Genomic DNA, 8,575 nt, shown 5'->3' with positions numbered 1-8,575 from the left:
TACCTGTGGTTGTAGAGGCATCTCTTCTGATGGAATGGGTTTCCCCATTCTTTGACAACTATCACATATTTTAACATATTCTTTGGCATCCTTGATAATGGATGGCCAAAAATATACTAAAAGAATGATTTTTTAAGCAGTTCTTGTTATGAAACCAGCTCACAAAAAGATAGAAAAGATAGTTGAACGCCTTAGAATTCAGCCTCTTCGAGGGGGCAACCTCCTTTACATTACACAAATTAACAATTCTTGGATGATTCAAATGACAAAACCTCCTTTCTATATATAAGAGTCTAAGGAGTCACAATATAACCCAACCGACCTAACAATAATAATATAAAGCCACAAAAATAACAATAGAGGGATTCTATGGGGTACAATAATAGAAATATGGGGACAATAGGGGCGCAACGATATTAATAAGGGATACAACTACAACAGTAATGGGGTAATCACTAGTATTATAGGGACCTAACATGCCCCTCTCCTTCAAAAAAAGTGTTGTCCTCAATGCTTGAGTAGTTTTGGATGCTTCTATATAAAATTCTCATCCTCCCATGTGGAATCTTCAGCGAGTAAGTTCTTCCACTTGATGAGATACTCTAAAATTGATCGATTTCATAGCTGTCGAGTTCTTGTTTCTATGAATGCTTCCGGTTCCAATATAATTTTTCCTTCCTTATCAAGTTCTGGCAATATTGTTTGAACTGGGAGCTTGTCGCCTATAACCTTCTTTAAACATGAAACATGGAAAACTGGGTGCACTCGAGATGCTGCAGGAAGCTCCAATTTGTATGCCATAGTACCAATCTTTTGCAACACCTTGTACGGACCATAATACTTTGGTAATAATTTATTATCCTTCTTAGCTTGCTTGAGGGACATTTGTTTATATGGTTGTAGCCATAGGAATACCCAATCACCTACATCAAAACTTCTTTCGCTGCAATGTCTACCTGTTGTTTCATTCTATTATGTGCCAACACGAGGTTATCATTTAAGAGTTGGAGGACTTGTTGTTGATGTTTGATGTGATGTTCCACTGCTTGAACCTTAGAATTTTCTCTTAAATATGATGTGATGGATGGTGGCTGATATCCATAAAGTGCCATAAATGGGGTCATTTTTGTTGTTGTATGGAAGGAAGTGTTATACCACCATTCAGCCAGAGGCAACCATTTGACCCATTGTGTCTGTTTATCATATACAAAGCAACAAAGATATCCTTCCAAACATTTGTTTACTATCTCAGTTTTCCCATCAGATTGAGGATGATAAGATGAGCTATGAGCTAACTGAGTACCAAGACAAGAAAATAATTCTATCCAAAAATTTCCAGTAAATGGGATCTCTGTCACTTACAATAATCTTTGGGTTTCCATGTATCTTTTGAATTGTTTCCATAAATGAAGTAGAAACTGTACTAGCTTTAAATGGATGTGATAATGCACAAAAGTGTGCATACTTGGTAAGTCTGTCAACTACCACCATGATGACACTCTTTCCCTCAGATTTGGGTAAACCTGTGATAAAATCCATTGAAACCTCCTCCTAACTTTGGCTTGGAATTGATAAAGGTTGTAATAGACCCGGGGTCTTAATTGTTTCAACTTTATTTTGTTGGCAAACCAAACATTCCGCCACAAACTTTTGAATATCTAATTTAAGGCCATCCCAAAAAAATTCCTTCTTAACCCTGTGGTAAGTTTTTAAAAATCTTGAATGCCCTCCTAAGGGAGAAGTGTGCAATTCCATAAGAATCTTTTGTTTGAGTTGTGAATTCTTACAAAGGTATAAGCGATCTTTGTACCATAACAAATCATTTTTCCAGCTAAATGTATCAGATGTACTGGAATGTTGTTGTAACTTTCGAATAAGTGCCCACACTTCTTCATCATTCTTCCATTCCTCCCTTGCTTCGTTTATCCAATCTGGTTGGATAATAGAAATGGCGCACAACAATGCTTCCACATCCTCATCCTTTCTTGAGAGTGCATCTGCCACCACATTTTGCTTCCCTTTTTTGTAGATGATTTCAAAGTCATAACCCAACATCTTTGTGACCCACTTTTGTTGCTCTTCAGAGGATAATCTTTGGTCTAAAGAGTATTTAAGGCTATCATGATCCGTTTTTACCTTGAAGTGTCTTCCCATTAGGTAGGGTTGCCATTTCTTAAGTGCATGTAGTATTGCCAACATTTCCTTCTCATAAATAGCTTTGTGTAAAAACTTTCCCTTGATTGGACGACTTTCAAAAGCAATGGGTCTTTCATCTTGCACTAAAACAGCACCAAATCCATTTCCTGAAGCATCACATTCCATAATAAAGGTTTTTGTGAAGTCTAGTGTAGCTAAGACCGGTGCTTGGCACATTGCCTCTTTAAGATGTTCAAAGGCCTTTGTTGTTACCGGAGTCCATGAAAATGCATCTTTCTTCAATAATGTTGTTAGAGGTGCTGCTATTCTCCCATAATTCTTAACAAACTTGCAATAATACCCTGTCAACCCGAGAAATCCTTGCATATGCTTTATGGATGTGGGGATTTTCCATTCCTTAATGGCTTTATTTTTGCTAGGGTCTACCTTAGCTCCTTCATGAGATACAATATGACCCAGATATTCCACCTCCTGTACTCCAAAGAAACATTTGGATCTTTTTGCATATAATTGTTTCTCCTCCAATAGTTGTAGCACGCTATCAACATGTTCAACATGATCCTTCCAAGACTTATTGTAGATTAGTATATCATCAAAAAATACTAACACAAATTTTCTAAGGAAGGGTTTGAAAATGGAGTTCATCAAACCTTGAAATGTAGAAAGTGCATTAGTAAGGCCAAAAGGCATGACCAAAAATTCATAATGACCCTCATGAGTTCTAAATGTTGTTTTCGGAATGTCTTCAGTCTTCATTCTGACTTGATGATATCCTAAACAAAGATCCAACTTGGTGAAGTAAATTGAACCATGCAATTCATACAGTAATTCATCAATGACATGAATGGGAAACGTATCTTTAATAGTGAGCTTGTTGAGCTCCCTATAATCCGGACACATGCACCATGATCCATCCTTCTTGTGCACCAATACTACTGGAGCAGAGAAAGAACTTTGACTAGGTTGAATTATACCAGCCTCTAGCATTTCTGCAACCATATGTTCAATTTCACTCCTTTGGGCATAGGGATATCTGTACGACCTGATGTTTGGAGGAAAACTTCTTGGAATTAGATGAATAGCATGATCATGATCACGAATAGGTGGGAGACCTTTGGGAGTCTCAAATACCTTGGAATGATTGTCCAAGACTTTTTGGAGATCTGGAGAAATAGATGATTCCGATGTGGAAACATCTAGCGAACATAACTATGCAATTACACCTCTTTGTTCCTTTTTTAGAAGCTTTGTCATACCGTTAGAGCTGATTATCTTTCCCGGTTTCCCTACAATACCCCTTAATTCAACTTCCTTTCCTTCCGCAGAAAATTTCATGAAAGGTTCTTGAAAAATAAAAGCTATTGTACCCAAGGACTGTAGCCATTGGACTCCTAGTACAACATCAGCACCTCCCATTGGAATGGAAAGCATTGGGCTCGTCAATACATATTCTCCCATGGATAGCTTGATATTATGGCACTTTCTAGAGCAATTTATTGTTCCTCCATTTGAAACCATCACTTGACACTCTGGTGCTGGATATAGGAAGCAATTCAATTCTTTTGCTACCTTACAATGAATAAAATTGTGGGTACTTCCTGAATCAATCAACGCTATTACCTTTTTCTTCTTGATTTGTCCTTCTATCTTGATGGTTTGAGGAGTGGTAATTCCAGCCAATGCATTACAAGATATGGTCGGATTCATTTCTTCTTTATCTATGCTTTGTTCCTGGAGTATATCCTCTTCTTTTGACCTTTCTTGCTCCTTTTCTTCTTCCTCTTCACAATCTATGTAGAATAATTTCTTCTCAGCACACTTATGACCTTTAGTGTATTTGCTATCACAACTGTAACAAATCCCTTTTGCTCTTTTTTCTTCCAATTTTTGTGGTGTCAACCTTATAGGTTGTGAAAGGCTAGGGGTAACAACACTTCCATCTTTATAGTTGTGACTGGTATGCTTCCTGGTTGCCATAATTTTGCTTTCCATTTTTTTTGCTAACCTGAATGCCTTCTCTAATGAATCAAGTTCCCAAAGGTGAACATAATGTTGGATATTATTCTTTTAAGTCCCTATGAACACATCAATTCTATGCTCCTCTGGAATATTTTTTACCCTTATGTTCAATTTTTGGAACTCCTCAATGTGCTCCATTATTGAACCCTTTTGTTTGAGACTTATCAATTGGCTAAAAAAAGTGTTGTTTTTTGTGTCCTCATAATGTGCTGTCAATTCTTCCGTAAAAATTGCTCAAGTGATAATTTGTTTACGAGAACAAATCCATTGATACCATACAAACTGATTTGGTTCCAAATATAAAGTTGCAATATGTACCTTTTGTGTGTTTTGCACATTATTGAGATCGAAAATTGCTCCATCTGTAATATCCATGTTGTGGGGTCCTTGCCATCAAACTTCCTCATATCAATTTTTGGAATATGGTGGGTCTTTGATCCAACATTAGAGTCTATGGAATCATGATTAACATTTCTTTTGTTCTCATCATGAGTTTGCTTTACTACCCTTTCACCATTAGCGACCATTTCTTGTAGCAACTTATTCATATTTATCTTCAATTCTTCCATGTCTCTCTTCAACTCTGTCTTCAAATCGTCCATCTTAGCTTCCATGCCATTCATCTTAGCTTCCACGCCCTTTATCTTAGATTCCAAGCCATTTATCTTAGCTTCTGTTAGCTCTTGTGAGAGTGACATTTGTTGCACTTGGTCTTGTAATTTTGATATATCATGTAGCATTTCTTCCTCTTCTTCATGGGTCATGCTAGCGCTTTCAGGTTGCTTACTAGGTGTTTGCATTTTCTTTCCTTGGGGCATCAGTTACCGATAATAATGCTCTACTATGCCTTTGGAATTCTTCAAAATAATTTTTCAAACCAAGCATAAGAAAAAATTTAAAAAAAATCTACACACCTATTTTCACTTTGAAGGAGCTTGATATTGCTTCTGATATATCTCTGTAATTTCAGATCATCTAGTTCTAAAATTGTGACCTGTAGTAGCCCTCTGTGTCCTCTTTCTAATGCCACCAGTCTGATCCAAATTGGATTCTGCAAGGAAAAGTTATGCCAAATCTCCCACAGTGACCTGATTATAGACTACTTCAGTAGAGCGAACTTGTATGACATGCCACGTGTCCCTGTTTCGACCTTTGGCTCTAAAAAATATATACAAGAAACTACAGTCTGTCCTCTTTCTGTAGCTTCTTACAAAACTTCAATCTGATGCTTAGAGAGAAAGTTATGACGATTTTCCCTAGGTCACCTGTTTGTAATGTAATTCAGGAGTCTGCAAAAAGACCAACTTCCTCAGATCATATCTCCGCAAATATAGCGCAAAAAGCTTTGAAATTCGAACCCTAGGTTCAGTGTGATTTCTTCTCAAATGGGTTTTTTTTTTTTGCTTCTGAAACGTCGCAAAAAAAGAAGAAGAGTTATAGCGAAAATTCCACGATGACCTATTTGGAGCAGCGAAACACTAGAATCCAAAGCTCTGATACCAAATTTTATGAAACCAGCTCACAAAAGATAGAAAAGATAGTTGGACACCTTATAATTCAGCCTCTTTGATGGGGAAACCTCCTTTACATTACACAAATGAATAATTCTTGGATGATTCAAATGACAAAACCTCCTTTCTATATATAGGAGTCTAAGGAGTCACAATATAACCCAGCCGACCTAACAATTATAATATAAAGCCACAAAAATAACAATAGAGGGATTCTTGGGGAACAGTAATAAAAATATGGGGACAATAGGGGCGCAACAATATTAATAGGGGATACAACTACAACAGTAATGGGGTAATCACTAGTATTATAGGGACCTAACAGTTCTTTTACCATAAAAATGTTCTCCGCATGGCTCATCATGACATGCTTTCAAGATTTTAGGTACTTCATCTTCTCGAACACATATTCAGATAATCGAATCAGGTCCAGTTTTTGTACAATTCTCCATCTATCCAGGAATATGGTGCATTGATTTTGATCACTTTTTGCTTTTCTCTCGCTGATAGTTGTGTAGGTAACTTTCCTGTAGCCAAATAATTAGCAATATCTGCAAACCAAGTTGTTTTAGTAGATATTGCAAAAATATATTCATCAGGAAAGTTACCTTTTACAGGAACATCCTCATTATTATTCTGCATTCTAGAAATAAAATCAGCAATTGTATTTACTTTTCCTAGTTTATCAAGAATAGTAATGTTGAATTCTTGTAGTAACAATAACCATCTTGTAATTCTACAATTAGTGATTTTTTTGTTAATTAGATATCTAATGGCAAAATGATCCGTATGAATTAAATTTTCATAACTAGTAATGTAATGACAAAATTTATTAATGGCATGAACAACAACTAAAAACTCCTTTTTTGTTACAGAGTAATTCAACTCTACAAGAGTCAAATTTTTACTTGTATAGTAGATGGCATAAGGAGTTAAATCTTTTGTCCCAAGACAACTCCTAGAGTTGTGTCTAAAGCATCAGTAGAAATATGGAAAGGAAAAGCCCAGTTAGGTCCTCTTAAAATTGGTGCTTCAATAATCTTTTATTTCAATGTCTCAAATGCTTTCTCACAGTGAGAATTCTAAGCAAATTCACAATCTTCTGTAAGGAGTTTGAAAAGTGGAGAGGTTATTTTTGTGAAATTTTCTATGAATCTCCTATAATATCCAGTAAATCCAAGAAAACTTCTTACATCTCTTTGACAAATATAAACTGAAATTTTAGAAATTATTTCTACCTTAGATGTATCCACTTTAATTCCATCACTCGCATTATGGTGGCCTAAAACAATCCCTTCATTAAACATCATAAAACGTTTCTCAAGGTTTAATGAAAGGTTTGCCTCTTTACATCTAACAATAACTTTTTCTATATTTTCCATAGCTTCTTCAAAAGTATCACCATGCATGGTAAAATCATCCATGTATACTTCCACACAATCATGAATTAGATCAAAAAAAATACCTAAGACTGCTCTCTAAAATGTGGCAGGTGCATTACATAATCCAAAGGGAAGAACACTATATGCATATGTTCATCGTGGACATGTAAAAGTAGTTTTATCTTGATCTTCTGGTGCTAGTTAGATTTGATTATATCCACTAAAACCATCTAAAAATGAAAAATATTTCTTTCCTACCAAGATATCTAATATTTGATCTCTAAAAGGTAGTGGAAAATGATATTTTAAAGTAGCTTTGTTTAATTCCCTGTAATCAATGCGCACTCTCAATTTTCCATTTTTCTTAGGAACAATCACTAAAAGTGACGCCCATTGACTATCTGATATTGGATAGATAAAATTCACATTAAGTAATATTTGTAATTCCTCCTTAACAATTTATCTCATATTAGGATTCATCCTCCTCTGAGGTTGTCTAACTGGTTTGGAATTTTCTTGAATATAAATATGATGCATACAAGTTTTAGGATTGATCCCTTTCATGTCAGTGTACTCCCATGCATAAGCAGAAGAGTGTTTTTGTAGCATTTGTATCATTTTTCTCTTTTGAAATTCTTCCAAATTATTATTAATGTTCAATGTTTTATCTGGAAAAAAATCTACTTGAGAACTGCCAAATTTTTCCATAGAATGTAAATCCATTTGGTGAGATGATAAATATTCAATATTGCATTGTTCCTGAAAACTCTGATCTTTTTCAGAGTATGAAGAAGAATCATTATTGTTCATTAAATTGATCAATTGATCTTCTTCATCTAATTGTGAAAAAAGTATAAACTGGTTGCAAATCATTAAAGTCTTCATTATCATCATCTATCCAAATCTCACTTTCTACTTCAGTTATTTTTTTTGCAAGAGGATACAAGGTAAACTTCTTAGTGGAATTTCCATCAGAGATATACATATCACCAAATCTACACCTTATGAATGCATCAGTTGTAACTAGCCAAGGTCTACCAAGGATCAATGGATGGTCTCCTAAATTATTCTTGGGAGTTAAAATCATGAAATATACAAGATATTCCCAAGAATCTAGAGAAACAGACACATCTTCTAATACTTCATTTGGTTTGATAACAGATCTATCTATTAATTGTAATAATGTAGGAGTATATTGAAGATTAGAAAGTTGTTGCTCCATTGTTTGTTTACTCATGATGTTAATGGTTTCTCCTAATCAATTAAAGTGTTTGGAACACCATTGATATGAATTTTCACAATGGGACTACCAGGATCTAAATGTTTTTGAACAATAGGTTTTCCCATCACGATATCAACAATTTTTCCTACCAATTAAATTTTTTTAATATCTTTTTATTTTTCTTCCTGGTTTTCTAATGCATAAATCCTTGATAGTTTTTGAAAATATTGATATGTCCTTTATAGCCTATAATCAAGGAATTTTAATGCAAATATTCTTAAGTT

This window comes from Pinus tabuliformis, chromosome 4_2 (assembly GCF_031772625.1).
Source record: "Pinus tabuliformis cultivar Carrire ecotype Pingquan chromosome 4_2, CPIR1, whole genome shotgun sequence".
NCBI classification, from domain to species: Eukaryota; Viridiplantae; Streptophyta; class Pinopsida; order Pinales; family Pinaceae; genus Pinus; species Pinus tabuliformis.
The sequence above is the reverse complement of the archived record's forward strand: the minus strand, read 5'-3'. Positions refer to the sequence as shown.